Genomic DNA, 17,798 nt, shown 5'->3' with positions numbered 1-17,798 from the left:
ACATGACATAACAAAACTTGAGTCCCAAACAGTATTGTAATGTCTGTAGCTCCACACTGTGGACGCCTGGGGCACTGCAGTCAGTGTTGTTTATAATAAAGAGGCCAGGTCACCTGACAGGTGACGACTGGAAGATTATGCCATCTTAAGGCAGTTTGTGCTGTGAGCTCTCTGGAAATAGCACAATGCCGACGACGATGGGATTAAGCGGATAAAACAAAACTGTAATCTTTATTGGTGGAGGATTCAGCCAGCCGACAGAGTGACTTTGAGAGCTTCTCTGTTTTGATTAACAGCTGGAGATCTGAGGTAAATTGCAAGCACACTTGTCTGAACTGCCAGAGTCCAAATGGCCGCGCCGATGGGGGTAATAGGGCGTTTGGGGGAATTTCAACCCGACCGTGAAAGTTTCAGAGCGTATGTGGAGCGGCTAGAAATGTTTTTCACCGCAAATAATCTCATCGAAGTCCCCGATGATGAACACCATAACCGGGTGGTGTTGGAACGACAAAGAGCTATTTTCTTAACTGAAGCAGGACCCGAGGTGTATGAAACCTTGAAAAATTTGCTTGTGCCTGACAAGCCAAAGGATACAACTCTTAAGCAGGTTCTAACATCACTACAGCCCCGTGCCCTTGGAAATTGCTGAAAGTTTCGGAATACGAGATCAGTTAACCGAAGAAAATAACAGTGAGTACATTGTAAAGCTATCTAGTCACCGTAATGTCGGAAACTTTCAGGTCCGAGCATTGCGTGACCGCTTTGTTTGTGGGATGAAAAATAATGCGATCAGAAGAAAGTTATTGACAACGCCTAACTTGACTTTTGATTTAGCTTGTCAGACAGCTATGTCAATGGACATGGCCGATCAACATTCCCGAGAATTTCATAATATTTTCAGTCATCAGACAACCGAGGTGAATCACCTGCAGGTTAAAAGTAAAAGGCGGTTGGGCCCCAAAGTCTCAGAAACTGGCAATGGTAACAGAGCATTGAAGTCCTGCTAACAGTGCCTACGACAACACATTGCTCAAATTGTCCATATGTGAAGGCAGAGTGTTTTTCTGCAGGTAAACTGGGCATCTTGTGAAGGCATGCCGATTGAAGGGTAAGTCAACTTTCAAAGCTATGAGTAGAAATCCCCAGAGACTACATAGCATGGAAGAAAAACAACAGGACGAGGAGATGTTGGAGCTAAACATCATCAGGAGCATGAGGTTAACTAACAGCGATTTGAAAAGTATCATAATCCACATAGATGTTGCAGGAATCAAGATACCCATGGAAATTGACATTAATGCATCCGTGAGTGTAGTACCGGAGTCGCCATACCTCGACAAATTGCGTGATTTCCCATTGGAGAAATCCAAGATAGAGGCTACTCGGGAGAGAACATGCCTGTGGTAGGTCATATCACCGTACCGGTGAAATACAAGGATCAATTTCAGAGCTTGCCTCTAATAGTAGTGGTAGGACTCAAGCCTGCCTTACTAAGAAGAAATTGGTTGGGATCACTGAAGTGGATTGGAGTGAGATTTTTCGTGTTGAAACGAGATTTGCATCAAAGGATGATGTCATCAAGAATTATCCAAAGCTGTTCTGTGAAACGGGCAGTCCGATCCAAGGCTTCAAGTGAGTGTCAGGGTACAGAAGGACGCTAGATCGGTTTACTGCAAGCCACGTTCCGTACCATATGCACTCAAGGAGAAAGTTGAGCAACAGACTAGAGACTGAGAACATTATTTCTAAGATAGATCGATGTAATTGGGTTACACCCATTGTTGTTGTACCTAAGTTCGATGGTAAGGTAAGATTGTGTGGTTATAAAGTAACCGTAAACCAGGTTCTAGAGGGTAATCTCCCCAATACATTGCCAAATGTAGAAGATTTGTTCACAACACTGACAGGCAGTTAGATCTTCTCAAAGTTGGAACTTACGAATGCCTACTTACAGCTTGAACTAGATGAGGAGTCCAAGTCATGCTTGACTATAAATACTCATCTAGGCCTATATCAATTTAATAGGCTACCATTTGGAGTGTCTTCTGCCCCTGTCATATTCCAAGGGGTGATGAACCAGATTTTGCAAGGTATTGAAGGGGTAGTATGTTATTTAGATGACATACTAATTTCAACACCAAATAGGCAAATGAAGTCCTCAAATGGCTAGAGAAGCACAGAGTACAAGTGTCTGCTTGCAAGTGTGAGTTATTTCAAAACTCAGTCGAGTACTTAGGGTACAGAGTAGACAAAGATGGTTTACATCCAACCGAAGGAAAGCTGGATGCAATCAGAAATGCATCCACTCCCAAGAATGTCACTGAACTTCGATCATTTTTGGGTCTTTTGAACTATTATGGGAAGTTCCTATCAAATTTGGCTACAGTATTACATCCACTGAATGAACTATTGAAAAAAACAGGTCCATTGGAAGTGGTCAGAAGAATGCGATACAGTATTCAAGGAGTGTAAAAGCAAATTGGTAGAGAGCACAATGTTACTTCACTATGACGCATCTAAGGAGATCAAGCTAGCATGTGATGCCTCTCCGTATGCAGTTGGAGCAGTGATCTCTCATGTATTACATAGTGAGGAGGAGAGACCAATTGCTTTTGCTTTACGCACTCTCAGTGCCAGTGAGCGTAATTATTCGCAAATCGAAAGGGAAGCTTTGGCATTAATTTTTGGGGTCAAGAAGTTCCACAAATATTTGTATAGTCATATGTTTACCATCGTTATGGACCATAAGCCCCTGACAGCAATCCTCCATCCAAAGTCCCCAGTTCCAATATTAGCTGCAGCCCGAATGCAGAGATGGGCTTTGATTTTTGTCAGCATAGACACAAGATATTGACTACAGATGATCAGCTGATCATAGTAATGCTGATGCTATGTCTAGATTGTCTTCCCCATCACAAGTTACACCCGATAGGGAAGAAGTGTTCTATTTTTCATACAACTCTTTTAGGGAGTACAAAACAAACATTAGATCGAGTGCCCCCGATCTGGGGGACACTCCAGACACTTATACCTGCCTTCTTTTGTTTTTTTTTGTTTTTGTTTTTTTTGTGTTTTTTTCCCTTTTGTGATTTTTTTTGGGCATTAAAATCATATAATTTACAAGTGCCCCCTATAAAAGGGGAGGGGAACACTAAAAACAGCTCTACAACTCTTTTTTTTGGGGGGGGAGAAACAAAATAAACATTAGATCAAGTGCCCCCCAATCTGGGGGACACTCCAAACATTTTTTAACTGCCTTTATTTAAAAACTTTTTTGGGGGTTTTCTTTGTGATTTTTTTGGGCAATAAAATCATAAATTTTACAAGTGCCCCCTATAAAAGGGGAGGGGGACACTAAAAACCCCGGCAATTAAAACAAATTAAACTTTAAAACATAAAATCAAATTAAAATTTGGTTGCCGGGCGTGATGATGCATTCCAGTTCCTCCGGCGCCCACCTCTCGCGGAAGGCCGCAAGCGTACCGGTGGACACTGCGTACTCCATCTCTAAGCACACCCTGGCCCGGATGTAGGCGCGGAAGAGAGGCAGGCAGTCAGGCTGAACGACCCCCTCGACCGCCCGCTGTCTGGACCGACTGATGGCACCCTTGGCTGTGCCCAGTTCTGTTTTTCATACATGGATGAACTGCCAGTCACAGCTGAAGAGATTGGTAGAGCAACCAAACGTGACCCAGTTAAGTCAAAGGTGTATGATTATATTGCAAATGGATGGCCAAACCAGGTAATAGACAAAGATATTCATCCATTCTTCATTCATAGGAATGAGTTATTAGTCGATAAAGATTGTATCATGTGAGGTGCAAGAGTGGTTATACCAAATAAATTCAGTTCCAAATTATTAGGAGATCTTCATGACCAGCACCTGGGAATGTGCTTGACCAAGAGTTTTACACATAGTTACTTATGGTAGCCATGTCTTGATAAAGATATAGAGTACATTGTCAGTCAGTGTACGACATGTCAATCGGTAAGCAAGCAACCACCATCAGTACCATTACAACCGTGGAAATGGCCTCCCAGGGCGTGGCAAAGGCTACATATCGATTTTGTTGAGCTAGAAGGACAACAATTGTTCATTGTGATTGATAGTCATTCGAAGTGGGTCGAGGTGCTTCAAATGTGGAAAATAACAACAAGTAAAACATTGGACATTTTACGAAGATTATTTTTTTCATTTGGCCTTCCAGAAGAAATAGTTTCTGATAATGGACCACAATTTCATTCAGAAGAATTTTCACAGTTCACGAGCAAAAATGGTGTGAAACATACCAAGGTTCCACCGTATCACCCTGCTTCAAATGGTGCAGCAGAGCACATTGTACAAATTGTAAAACGTGCCCTCATCAAACAGATGTTGGATCTAAATCCAAAGAAACGATAGTTGTCATTGGACCAAAAATTGGCTAATTTTCTAATTACGTATCGTAATACTCCTCATACAACTTCTAGTAGAACACCAGCAGAGTTGTTTCTCAAACGACAGCAACGAACCAGATTCTCGTTGTTTAAAGCAAACTTGGCACAGTCCGTAGAAGAGACACAATTAAGACAGAAAGAGAATCATGATAGAGGTACAGTAAAAGAGAGAAGTGTGAAATTAAATCAGAAGGTGAGAATGAAGAACCATCAACATAAATGGTTAAAGTGGTTTACTAGGAAGAGTGGTGAAGATATGTGGTCCTTGCGTATATTTGGTCAAAATGTTTGATCATTTCAGGTTAGGTTTGTTCACATTGATCATATTTTACCTACAGACATGGAAGTAGTTGAAGGTGGGAATGATTCAATTATTTCTGACTCACAAGTGGTTAAGCTTGATTTGTAAATATGGCAAAATAAGTCCTTATCTTTTGTTAACCATGCAAGTTATGTATGATGATTGTTTGTTATAAGTAATTCTTCATTAAGGAGGGAGAAGTGTAATGTCTGTAGCTCCACAATCCAGCCAGTGCTGTTTATAATAAAGAGGCCAGGTCACCTGACTTCTGTAAGATTCTGCCATCTTAAGGCTGTGTGTGCTGTGAGTGCTCTGGAAATATCACAAGTATGTTGCTTTCCAAGTGGCAGAGTGTGATCAACCAAAAATTCATGTCAGAACTAACAACATTTCGTGCTCCCAGCATTACATTACATTCTATATTATATTGTAATAACATTGAATTACATGACTGCAGTACAGCCCAGAGATTATGCAGACTTACCCTCCGCAAGAATCGGTTCGGGACCAACACACATGGTGGTGCGATGATACGCTCCTGTCAGGGCTGCAGCGCGTTCTTCTAGGTCTGTTAATTCAAGAGTTTTCGGCAGACCTCCGCCCGTTTTGCGGAGCTCCGCCCAACTGTCGGCTAATTTTTTCTGTAAAGGTGACAAAAAATATGTATCAACTAAAACGGAACACACAAATACATACATACATACACATATACATATATAGGTAGACATCCCCAATTAACTGTCCCTGATCCTTTCGTCAACGAGTGCACCATTTAAGTTCTGTTAGCACGCAAGTGTTACATGATGAACATATGAAAATATAGAGGACTAACATAATGAGATCGATGATGGGAAATAAAAAATGTCACCAAGCTTTACAACATAATAAAACATGGCACTACTGAAGAGTAATTAGTCAGTGCATGATAAAAGCTATTACTTACTCTCGCCGACCCAATGACGTCACTCCACCGTTTGCGGCACTGGTTCGGCCTCTGCATCACGGGCACGACGGACGACACCGCCTCAGCGATCTCTAGCCATACACATTTTGTTAATTATGAAATAACTCCATGAGGCTAAGTACGGTGAGCTAGTTCAGGCATGACCTTACTCCAGTTTATTTATTCTCAAAGTGAGGATTCAACATGGCTGCCAACATTATATACACAGCTTGCATGTGTCTGCCAGTGATCATTAGGACTCCGACAGTCGTGCTCTCCGGTGGCAGGTAAAATCCAGTTAACATACATAACATCATTCCCCCCAAAGTCCTTGGTATAGATTGTATTTACAAGTTGAGACGGTCCGGGGCCTTCCTCTCCCTGGTTGATCTTCTCAGTTCGAATCCAAGCTTGGGTGAGTTAGTAGGACCATTGCTGCATTGCGGAGCAGTCGGTTTGACAGGTGTGTCGGGGATGGTAAGTTCGTCTTTGTGAATAACACAAGGATCAACTGATGGTTGGATGTGTGTTGGTTGGTCGATGATATAATCTTCAATTTGTTCTGGGTTGCCTGTGAATCACAGTTTGGTTTGGTCGATGTGCCTCTTGCACGTTTGGTCATTTAACAGTTTGACTACAAACACTCTGTTCCCTCCTTGGCCAAAACCGTGCCAGCAACCCACTTTGGACCATGACCAGAATTCAGGACAAACACAGGGTCATGAACAGCAGTGTTATGTGATACGGCCATGCGATCATGGTACCATTGCTGCCGTTGCCTTCTGGTTTTGACATGATCATTGAGATCTGGGTGTACAAGGGAGAGCCTGGTTTTGATAACTCGGCAGGAGGGAGCCCGGTGAGCGAGTGGGGTCTCGTCCGGTAACTGAGCAGAATGCGGGCCAAACAAGTCTGTAGGGAGCCATGAGTCACGCGTTTTAGGCTCTGCTTAATGATTTGGACAGCCCGCTCCGCTTGACCGTTGGACGCTGGTTTGAAGGGGCAGACCTGACATGCTTGAAGCCATTACGGGTCATAAACTCATGGAACTCCGAACTGGTGAAACTCGATCCGTTGTCGCTGACAAAGACATTGGACAGGCCATGGGTGGTAAACATGGCCTGGAGGCTTTCAATAGTGGCTGTGGACGTGATGGATGACATGATTACGCATTCAATCCATCTGTTTCAAGCTCAAACCGAAGCCCAAACAGGTATTGATGCATTTTCCTAACCCCATATACGCATGCTAAAGCCTCTTTCTCTACCTTACTATAGGCTCTTTCAGCCTTAGACAGACTTCTGGACGCGTATGCAACTGGTTGGAGTTTGCCTGATACATTGGCTTGCTGGAGCACACAACCGACCCCATATGATGAGGCGCCGTGGGCCAGCACTAACCAATCACAGTGTACCAGTAATTTATTGGAACATAGCAGGTTCCTGGCCTTCTCAAAGGCTCTGTCCTGAGATTTGCCCCAAACCCAGTTGTTACCCTTTCTCAGCACCATGTGCAAGGGCTCTAGCAATGTGTTGAAACTAGGAAGAAAGTTACCGAAATAGTTGAAAAGACCCAGGAATGAACGCAGCTCCGTCACACTGGGTTCTGGGTGCATTCTTGATAGCCTCTATCTTCGGGTCTGTAGGCCTGATGCCATCTGCTGCACTCTTTCTCCCCAGGAATTCGACTTCTGGTGCCATGAAAGGAGGGACCCTGACACAGGCTATCCAGTGTCCAGACGACGTAGAACCTCTTCCAGATGGCGTCGCGACCGGTAATCAGGATGTCATCTTCGAACACGACGGTTCTCGGGATGGACTTCAGCAAACTCTCCATGTTTCTCTGAAATATGGCTGCCGCCAAGCAAATTCCGAAAGGCATCTGTGGTATATAAACAGTCCTTTGTGCGTGTTGATGCACGTCAGTTTTTTCGAAGATTCGACCAGCTCCTGTGTCATGTAAGCGGAGGTCAGGTCCAATTTGGTGGAAGTTTGGCCAGCTGAGAGTTACTCCAGTTCTGATTAGGCCAGCGTATGTGGCCTGTCCTGAAAAACCTTCCCTAGAGTTAAGGAAATCGGCGCAGGTAAGGAAAGCGGTGCAGCAGATGCCCGGACACACTGAAAGAATTGAAAAACACATAGCAGCAACTTATCTCCAACCCCGCCCAAAGGCTGTCTGGTCCCATTCTCAGTCCCCGGTTCACACACACAGTCCGGTCCCCACACACAGTCCGGTCCCATTCTCAGTCTCGGTGGGTTGTGGGGCTGGAGGAGATTACAGAGCTAGAGAAGGGCGAGGCCATGGAGGAATTTGAAAACAAGGATGGGAATTTTAAAATTGAGATACTGCCAGACCAGGAGCCAGTGTATGAAGATATTCTACACTCAGTCCCATATACAGCCTATACAATTATATATTCAGTTCAATACATAACCAGTTGTTTAAAAAGGGAGAAAGGGATAGATCGAGTAATTACAGGTCAGTCAGCCTAACCTCGGTGCTAGGCAAATTATTGGAAAAATTTTGAGGGGCAGGATAAATCGTCATTTAGAAAGGCAAGGATTAATCAAGGACAGTTAGCATGGATTTGTTAAGGGAAGGTCGTGTCTGACTAACTTGATTGAATTTTTTGAGGAGGTAACAAGGAGAGTCGTATAAGGTCGTATGACGTGTATAAAATTATGAGGGGCATAGATGTATGTAGTGGATATATTTCCTATTTCCTTTAGCAGAGAGGTCAATAACCAGGAGGAATAAATTTAAAGTAATTGGTAGAGGAACAGAGGGGAGTTGAGGAAAACATTTTTAACCCAGAGGGTGGTGGGGGTCTGGAACTCACTGCCTGAAAGGGTGGTAGAGGAAGAAACCCTCATCGCATTTAAAAAGTACTTGGATATGCACTTGAAGTGCCGTAACCTACAAGTCTATGGATCAAAAGCTGGAAAGTGGGATTAGGATGGATAGTTCTTTTTGGGCCGGCACAGACATGATGGGAAAAATAGCCTCCTTCTGTGCAGTAAATTTCTATGACTCTATGATATAACCTATTTGATGATGCTGTATACTCAGGCACATATCTAATCTATATGATAATACTGTATACTCAGCCACATATATAATCCATATGATACTGTAAAGTCAGTCCTATATATAACATATATGATACTGTAACATTAGTCCTTTATATAACCTATATGATGATACTGTAAAGTTAGTCCCACATAAGACTGTATGTTCCAGTAAAGTTGGTCCCATATATAACCTATGATACTGTACAGTCAGTCCCACATATTGCCTATATGATGATCCAGTAAAGTCGGTCCTATATATAACTTATATGATGATACTGTACAGTCAGTCCCATATATAGCTTATATGTTGATCCAGTAAAGTCAGTCCTATATATAGCCTATATGATGACACTATAGCGTCGGTCCCGTATATAACCTATATGATGATACTGTAAAGTCAGTTGAATCTATAACCTATATGATGATCCAGTAAAGTCAGTCCCAGATTAAATGTATCCCAGGCTGTTGAGAAGCAAAAGTGGAAATAGCAGAGGCTCTGACCATCATTTTCTAATCCTCTCTGGCGACAGGTGTGGTGCCAGAGGACTGGAGGACTGCTAATGCACCTTTGTTTTAAAAGGGAGAAAGGGATAGACCGAGTAATTACAAGCCAGTCAGCCTAACCTTGGTGGTGGGAAAATTATTGGAACAAATTATGAGGGACAGGATAAACCTTCATTTAGAAAGACAGGGATTAATCAAGAACAGTCAGCATGGATTTACGGGAAGGTCGTGTCTGACTTACTTAAATAAATATTTTGAGGAGGTAACAAGGAGGGTCAATAAGGGTAATGCGTATGATGTAGTGTATATGAATTTTAGCAAGGCTTTTGATAAAGTCCATGATAGGGTAAAAAGACTTCTCTTCTTCAAGGTGGACTCCCTGATATAAGGAATCGACACCCGCCCATGTCCCCGCTCGTATAGCGACCGCGGAATCACTCAGACAAAACCTCGGTTCGACCGGTCTTTATTCAAGCATGCAGGGGAAGAGTTCACGGATGAACCTTCTAAGAACAGAGGTTTTACATCGACAGTTATACATTTTCCGAGGTGTGCAACCCTCCTACAAAGCCACCAATTGGCCTACTGCTATCAGCGAAGTTACATTGATTCGTTGACCCTTATCAGACTGGCTCTGAGTGGTTCTCCCCACCTCTCCATCTCCCATCATCCTTCCGGAATGTGTTGTTCCGTGGTGTCAACTTTGCCTCAGTTCCTCATGACGTGTGAATTAATCTTATTTCCCAGGGTTTGCTATCCTGTTCCCAAACACCTGGTTTCTTATCCCTTTCCCAAGAGAACTCCAGTCAAAATGTTCTCGTTCTCATGAGATTCAGATGCTGTTACAATCTATGTTTCTAGACTGTTGACTCCCTCCTGTCCTTGGTGGTTGTTGTTCTGTACTGAATGTAAGTTTCCATCCATCTGTAATAAGGTTAACACAACGGATAGTTCATTAACCTTCAAGCTTTGCTGCATAGCAAGCTTTGCTGCTTCCCCTTCTTAAAACCCATTGTAAGTGAGTGTTATTAGCGTGCTTTACATACATAAACGAGTTTTACATACAATCTGTCAATTTACGATATATCCGTAAGGTAGAGGAACTCCTGATTCCTCAGAACCTCCTAATACTGATAAGCCCTACAATCTGGACCATGTGTCAGATCAATTCACTACCTTCAGTATCCACTTTAGTGACCATCTGTCTGTCTGTCTACTTCCACTTTAGTGACCGTATTTTATCCCCTTACAATTCTTCTATACCCCTTACAGTTCCACATGACAGACTGGCCATGAAAGTAAAAGCCCATGGGATCCAGGACAAAGTGGCAAGTTGGATCCAAAATTGGCTCAGAGGCACGAAGCAAAGGGTAATGGTTGATGGGTGTGTTAGTTGCCCGGGAACTCAAGACGTTTTGACATTGACATCGCTGCCCTAAGCGAGACCCGGCGGGCAGGGGAAGGCCAATTGAAGGAACATGGTGGAGATTACACATTCTTCTGGAAAGGGAAACCAGAGGCAGAATGCCGCCTTCATGGAGTCGGCCTTGCTGTCAAGAATGAACTGGTCGACCGCCTCAAAGACTCCCCCTGTAGGGTCAACGAACGCCTCATGACTCTCCGTATCACCCTATCTCGGAACCAATGTGCCACAGTTATCAGTGCATACGCCCCCACACTCGATGCAACAGATGAGGCTAAAGAGGGTTTTTATTCCAACCTCGAGATATCCTTGTCCCGTGTCCCCACGGATGACAAATTGATCCTCCTGGGTGATTTTAATGCCAGGGTTGGCAAAGACACAGCCCTCTGGGGAGGCGTGATTGGCAGAGAGGAGGTAGGGAAAGCCAATTCCAGCGGTACCCTACTCCTGACAAAATGTCTAGAACATGAACTCCTCATTACCAACATCCTGTTCCGCCAAGGCATCGTGACAACACCCTCGCTCCAAACACTGGCACCTGCTTGACTATGTCATTGTCCGAGCCAGGGATCGCAAGGATGTGCGCATCACCCGCGCTGTGACAGGAGCTGATGACTGCTGGACGGACCACCGCCTAATCCGATCCATCATCAACATTAACATTGCCTCAAAGCAGAGGGGACAGCAGAAGCAGTTCCGCAAAAAGTTAATGCCAGGGCACTTAGATACCCAGCTAAGAGAGCCCTATACAGCCAGCTCCTCACAGCCAATCTGGTGCCTTGATGACCCCAAGATGCTGAATCCCCATAGCGCTTGGTCTGCCCTCCAGGCCTCTATAACCAGTGCCTGTGACGAGACACTTGGTCACTCAACCAGAAAACATCAGGACTGGTTTGATGAAAAGGATCAGGTGATCGAAGAACTAATAGATCGCAAGCGCAAAGCATTTCTGAGCCTCAAGCAACAGCCCAACTTGGGAGCTGCAAAACAACATTACCAGAGGGCTCAAGGCTCAGGTCCAACAAAAAACTCGGGACCTAAAGAACAGGTGGTATTTGGAGAAAGCACAGGAGATACAACAACTGGCCGACAGCCACGATATGTGAGGATTCTTCACTGCAGTCAAGGCCACCTACTGTCCAAACTCCCAAGGCCCCAACCCACTTCTGGCCAAGAACAGGGAAACACTCATCAAGGACACCGAGGCTGTCAGGGCCTGATGGAAGGAGCACTTTGAAGATCTCCTCAATCAAGACTCTGCCTTTGACTCGAGTGTTCTCAATTCCATCCCGCAGCATGCCACCCGCTGCCAACTCAGTGAAACTCCAATGTTGCACGAGATTGGCAAAGCCATAAAACAGCTTAAGAATAACAAGGCTACGGGTGCGGATGGAATCCCTGCTGAGGTGCTAAAGTATGGCGGAAAGGCGCTGTTGGCGTGGATACATGACCTCATCTCTCTCATCTGGAGGGAGGAGAGCATGCCGGAAAATCTCAGAGATGCAGTGATTGTGACCATTTTTAAAAAGGGGGACAAGTCCGTCTGTGGCAACTACAGAGGAATCTCCCTGCTTTCAGCCACTGGGAGAGTTCTCCTCAATCGTCTTCTCCCTGTGGCCGAGGAACTCCTCCCGAATCACAATGCAGATTTCGTCCCCTACGGGGCACAACAGACATGATCTTTGCAGCGCGCCAGTTGCAGGAAAAATGCAGGGAGCATCGCCAGCCCTTATACAGGGCCTTTTTCGATCTTACAAAGGCTTTTGACACTGTCAACAGTGAGGGTCTACGGAGCGTCCTCCTCCATTTTGGATGCCCCAAAAAGTTTGCCAACATCCTTCGCCTGCTTCACAATTACATGCAGGCCATGATCCTTACCAACGGATCCATTACAGACCCAATCCACATCCGGACCGGGGTCAAACAGGGTTGCGTTATCGCTCCAACCTTCTTCTCAGTCTTCCTCGCCACCATGCTCCACCTCACAATCAACAAGCTCCCCGCTGGAGTGGAATTAAACTACAGAACGAGTGGGAAGCTGTTTAAACTACGCCTCCAGGCCAGGTCCAAGATCACCCCGACCGCTGTCAATGAGCTGCAGTATGCGGACGATGTCTGCATCTGTGCACATTCAGAGGCTGAGCCCCAGAATATAGTCAATGTATTCATTGAGGCATATGAAAGCATGGGCCTTACGCCTAAAATCCGTAAGACAAAGGTCCTTCATCAGCCTGTCATCGCTGCACAGCACTGCCTTCCAATCATCAAGATCCACGGTGCAGCCCTGGACAAACATGGAAACATAGAAAATAGGTGCAGGAGTAGGCCATTCGGCCCTTCGAGCCTGCACCGCCATTCAATGAGTTCATGGCTGAACATGCAACTTCAGTACCCCATTCCTGCTTTCTCGCCATACCCCTTGATCCCCCTAGTAGTAAGGACTGCATCGAACTCCTTTTTGAATATATTTAGTGAATTGGCCTCAACAACTTTCTGTGGTAGAGAATTCCACAGTTTCACCACTCTCTGGGTGAAGAAGTCTCCCTGTTTTTACCACCAAAGTAGATAACCTCACATTTATCCACATTACACTTCATCTACCATGTACATTTCTGCAGCCTCATAGCATCCTCCTCGCAGCTCACACTGCCACCTAACTTAGTGTCATCCGTAAATTTGGAAATACTACATTTAATCCCCTCGTCCAAATCATTAATGTACAATGTAAACAGCTGGGGCCCCAGCATAGAACCTTGCGGTACCCCACTAGTCAATGCCTGCCATTCTGAAAAGTACCCATTTACTCCTACTCTTTGCTTCCTGTCTGACAACCAGTTCTCAATCCATGTCAGCACACTACCCCCAATCCCATGTGCTTTAACTTTGCACATTAATCTCTTGTGTGGGACCTTGTCGAAAGCCTTCTGAAAGTCCAAATACACCACATCAACTGGTTCCCCCTTGTCCACTCTACTGGAAACATCCTCAAAAAATTCCAGAAGATTATTCAAGCATGATTTTCCTTTCACAAATCCATGCTGACTTGGACCTATCATGTCACCTCTTTCCAAATGCGCTGCTATGGCATCCTTAATAATTGATTCCATCATTTTACCCACTACCGATGTCAGGCTAACCGGTCTATAATTCCCTGTTTTCTCTCTCCCTCCTTTTTTAAAAAGTGGGGTTACATTGGCTACGCTCCACTCCATAGGAACTGATCCAGAGTCTATGGAATGTTGGAAAATGACTGTCAATGCATCCGCTATTTCCAAGGCCACCTCCTTAAGTACTCTGGGATGCAGTCCATCAGGTCCTGGGGATTTATCGGCCTTCAATCCCATCAATTTCCCCAACACAATTTCCCAACTAATAAGGATTTCCCTCAGTTCCTCCTTCTTACTAGACCCTCTGACCCCTTTTATATCCGGAAGGTTGTTTGTGTCCTCCTTAGTGAATACCGAACCAAAGTACTTGTTCAATTGGTCTGCCATTTCTGTTCCCAGTTATGACTTCCCCTGATTCTGACTGCAGGGGACCTACGTTTGTCTTTACTAACCTTTTTCTCTTTACATATCTATAGAAGCTTTTGCAGTTCGTCTTAATGTTCCCTGCCAGCTTCCTCTCGTACTCTATTCCCTGCCCTAATCAAACCCTTTGTCCTCCTCTGCTGAGTTCTAAATTTCTCCCAGTCCCCGGGTTCACTGCTATATCTGGCCAATTTGTATGCCACTTCCTTGGCTTTAATACTATCCCTGATTTCCCTTGATAGTCACGGTTGAGCCACTTTCCCTTTTTTATTTTTATGCCAGACAGGGATGTATAATTGTTGTAGTTCATCCATGCGGTCTCTAAATGTCTGCCATTGCCCATCCACTGTCAACCCCTTAAGTATCATTCGCCAATCTATCCTAGCCAATTCACGCCTCATACCTTCAAAGTTACCTTGCTTTAAGTTCTGGACCATGGTCTCTGAATTAACTGTTTCATTCTCCATCCTAATGTAGAATTCCACCATATTATGGTCACTCTTACCCAAGGGGCCTCGCACAATGAGATTGCTAATTAATCCTCTCTCATTACACAACACCCAGTCTAAGATGAACCATTTCCCATATCTCGGGAGCCTCTTATCAACAAAGGCAGACATTGATGCGGAGATTCAACTTCTCCTCCATTGCGCCAGTGCAGCCTTCAGCCGCCTGAGGAAAAGAGTGTTTGAAGACCAGGCTCTCAAATCTACCACCAACTCATGGTCTACAGGGCTGTAGTAATACCCGCCCTCCTGTATGGGTCTGAGGCGTAGACGATGTACAGAAGGCACCTCAAGTCGTTGGAGATATATTACCAACGATATCTCCGCAAGATCCTACAAACCTCCTGGGAGGACAGGCGCACCAACAGCAGTGTCCTCGACCAGGCTAACATCCCCAGTATTGAAGCACTGACCACACTCGATCAGCTTCGCAGGGCAGGCCACATAGCTCGCATGCCAAATATGAGATTCCCTAAGCAAATGCTTTATGCTTCATGGTAAACGCGCCAAAGGAGGACAGCGGAAACGTTATAAGGACACCCTCAAAGCCTCCCTGGTAAAGTGCGACAGCACCACTGACACCTGGGAGACCCTGGCCGCAGACAGCCCGAGGTGGAGAAAGTCCATCTGGGATGAGCTCTTTGAGTCTCGACGTAAGGAGCATGAAGAGGCCAGGCGCAGGCAGCGGAAGGAGCGCGCGGCAAACCAGCCCGATCGACCCTTTCCCCCGTCGAATGTCTGTCCCACCTGTAACAGGGTCTGTGGCTCTCGTATCAGACTGTTCAGCCATCAAAGAACTCACTTTGGGAGTGGAAGCAAGTCCTCCTCGATTCCGAGGGATTGCCTATGATGATGATGATGTTTGTGACTGGAAGGCTGTTTCCAGTGGGGTTCCGCAGGGCTCAGTACTAGGTCCCTTGCTTTTTGTGGTATGTATCAATGATTTAGACTTGAATGTAGGGGGTATGATTAAGAAGTTTGCAGATGATACTAAATCCGGCTGTGTGGCTGATAATGAAGAAGAAAGCTGGAGACTGCAGGAAGATATCAATGAATTGGCCAGATGGGCAGAACAGTAGCAAATTAAATTCAATCCGGAGAAGTGTGAGGTAATACATTTAGGGAGAGATAACAAGACAAGGGAACACACATTAAATGGTCGGACACTGAGGAACAAAGGGACTTTGGAGTGCAGATCCACAGATCCCTGAAGATAGCAGGCCAGGTAGATAAGGTGGTTAAGAAGGCATACAGAATACTTGTCTTTATTAGCCAAGACATAGAATACAAGAGCAGGGGGGTTATGCTTGAACTGTATAAAACATTAGTTAGGTCACAGCTAGAGTACTGTGTGCAGTTCTGGTCACCACATTACAGGAAATATGTGATTGCACTAGAGAGGGTACAGAGGAGATTTTGAAGGACGTTGCCGGGACTGGGGAATTTTAGATATGAGGAAAGATTGGATAGGGTGGGTTTGTTTTTTTTGGAGTTGAGGGGACACCTTATTGAGGTGTATAAAATTATGAGGGGCCTAGAGTGGACCTATTTCCTTTAGCAGAGGGGTTAATAACCAGATTGAAAGTAATTGGTTGGAGGTTTAATTTCTTCACCCAGAGGGTGGTGGGGGTCTGGAACTCACTGCTTGACAGGGTGATAGAGGCAGAAACCCTCACCACATTTAAAAAGTATTTGGATGTGCAATCAAAGTGCCATAACCTGCAGGGCTACAGACCAAAAGCTGGAAAGTGGGATTAGGCTGGATAGTTCTTTGTCGGCCGGCGCAGACACGACGTGTTGTAAATTTCTATGACTGATTCTATGATACATAACCCATATGATGAAACTGTAAAATCAGTCTCATATTTGGCCTGTATGATGATCCAGTAAAGTCAGACCTATATATAGTTTAAATGATGATGCTCAGTCCCATATAGAACGAACTCTCAAAGCCTCCTTGAAAAAGTGCAACATCCCCACCGACACCTGGGAATCCCTGGCTAAAGACCGCCCTAAGTGGAGGAAGAGCATCTGGGAGCGTGGTGAGCACCTCGAGTCTCATCGTCGAGAGCATGCAGAAATCAAGTGCAAGCAGCGGAAAGAGCCTGCAGTAAGCCAGACTCCCCACCCACCCACCCTTTCCTTCAGCCACTGTCTGTCCCACCTGTGTCAGAGACTGTAATTCCCACATTGGACTGTTCAGTCACCTGAGATCTCACTTTTAGAGTGGAAGCAAGAATTCCTCGATTTGATGATGATGGAACTATTTTAAATTATACTATTAACCAAGTCCCCCTCTTGTTAAAGGGGCACAACAACTAGAATACTTAACAAATTAAATCAATATTTTGGTTTATGAGGGTGATAATGCACGCCAGTTTCTCCGCAATCCTATATATAGCCAGTGCGAGTTCACGTGAGTTTAATGGGGAAACAAACTCACGTGAACCTTTGTTAAGTTATTCTACTGTGAACAGTTGCTCTGGGTTAGGTCCTTTCCTTGAGCAGTCAATGAGCGGGAGAGCAGCAGTCTGCCTGCAAACACCATCGAAGCAGGCCGGGGAGCGGAAGGAGCAGCGTGGCAGCCTACCACTCCAGGGAGCAGCACGTGCTGGAGCAGGAGAGCAACGGCAGTGAAAATGGACGTCATCAAGGTCCAGGTCGGTGACTGGAGCGTGGGCAGGTACAGCAGGAACGGCGAGGTCGGGGCGAGAGGCTGTAGAGGGATGTGATCGGGGCCCAGGAGAGGCGTGAGTTCGGGGCCCAGAAACAGCATGGGCCAGCCCACACTGCGATATGTGTGCGCACTAGGTCTGCAGCAGAGCAGGTCTCCAGTCGTCTTGGTTAGTCCTTGTCACTGGACCAAGACCTAGCTCTGTCAAGCCCGTGTGGTGGCTGGTGTTAAAAAAATCCACGCACAGGCATCTTCCATCCTTCGACCTGGAGTATTAGGTCCTTCATTGAAACACCTGTGAACTTTTTGACGTGGAAGCAAGTCATCCTCCATTCGAGGGACCGCCTATGATGATGAGTGCGAATTGCCCCAGCCAGTTGCTGTGGGTTACCATTTCCCCCGAGGTGCT

General features: G+C 45.3%; 1 long non-coding RNA gene across 1 annotated transcript; it reads right to left on the bottom strand.

Annotated features, from left to right (window-relative positions):
- Positions 1–9,706: 9,706 nt before the first annotated feature.
- Positions 9,707–17,798, bottom strand: LOC139278970 (uncharacterized). The gene is made up of 2 exons (XR_011596392.1): positions 17,159–17,798; positions 9,707–10,180 (listed from the first exon to the last, which is right to left on the bottom strand). It is a non-coding gene; the product is annotated as an uncharacterized lncRNA (long non-coding RNA).

The sequence above is a fragment of the Pristiophorus japonicus genome, chromosome 13 (assembly GCF_044704955.1).
Source record: "Pristiophorus japonicus isolate sPriJap1 chromosome 13, sPriJap1.hap1, whole genome shotgun sequence".
NCBI lineage: Eukaryota > Metazoa > Chordata > Chondrichthyes > Pristiophoridae > Pristiophorus > Pristiophorus japonicus.
Note: the sequence above shows the minus strand (reverse complement) of the source record. Positions and strands in the feature narration are given on the sequence as shown.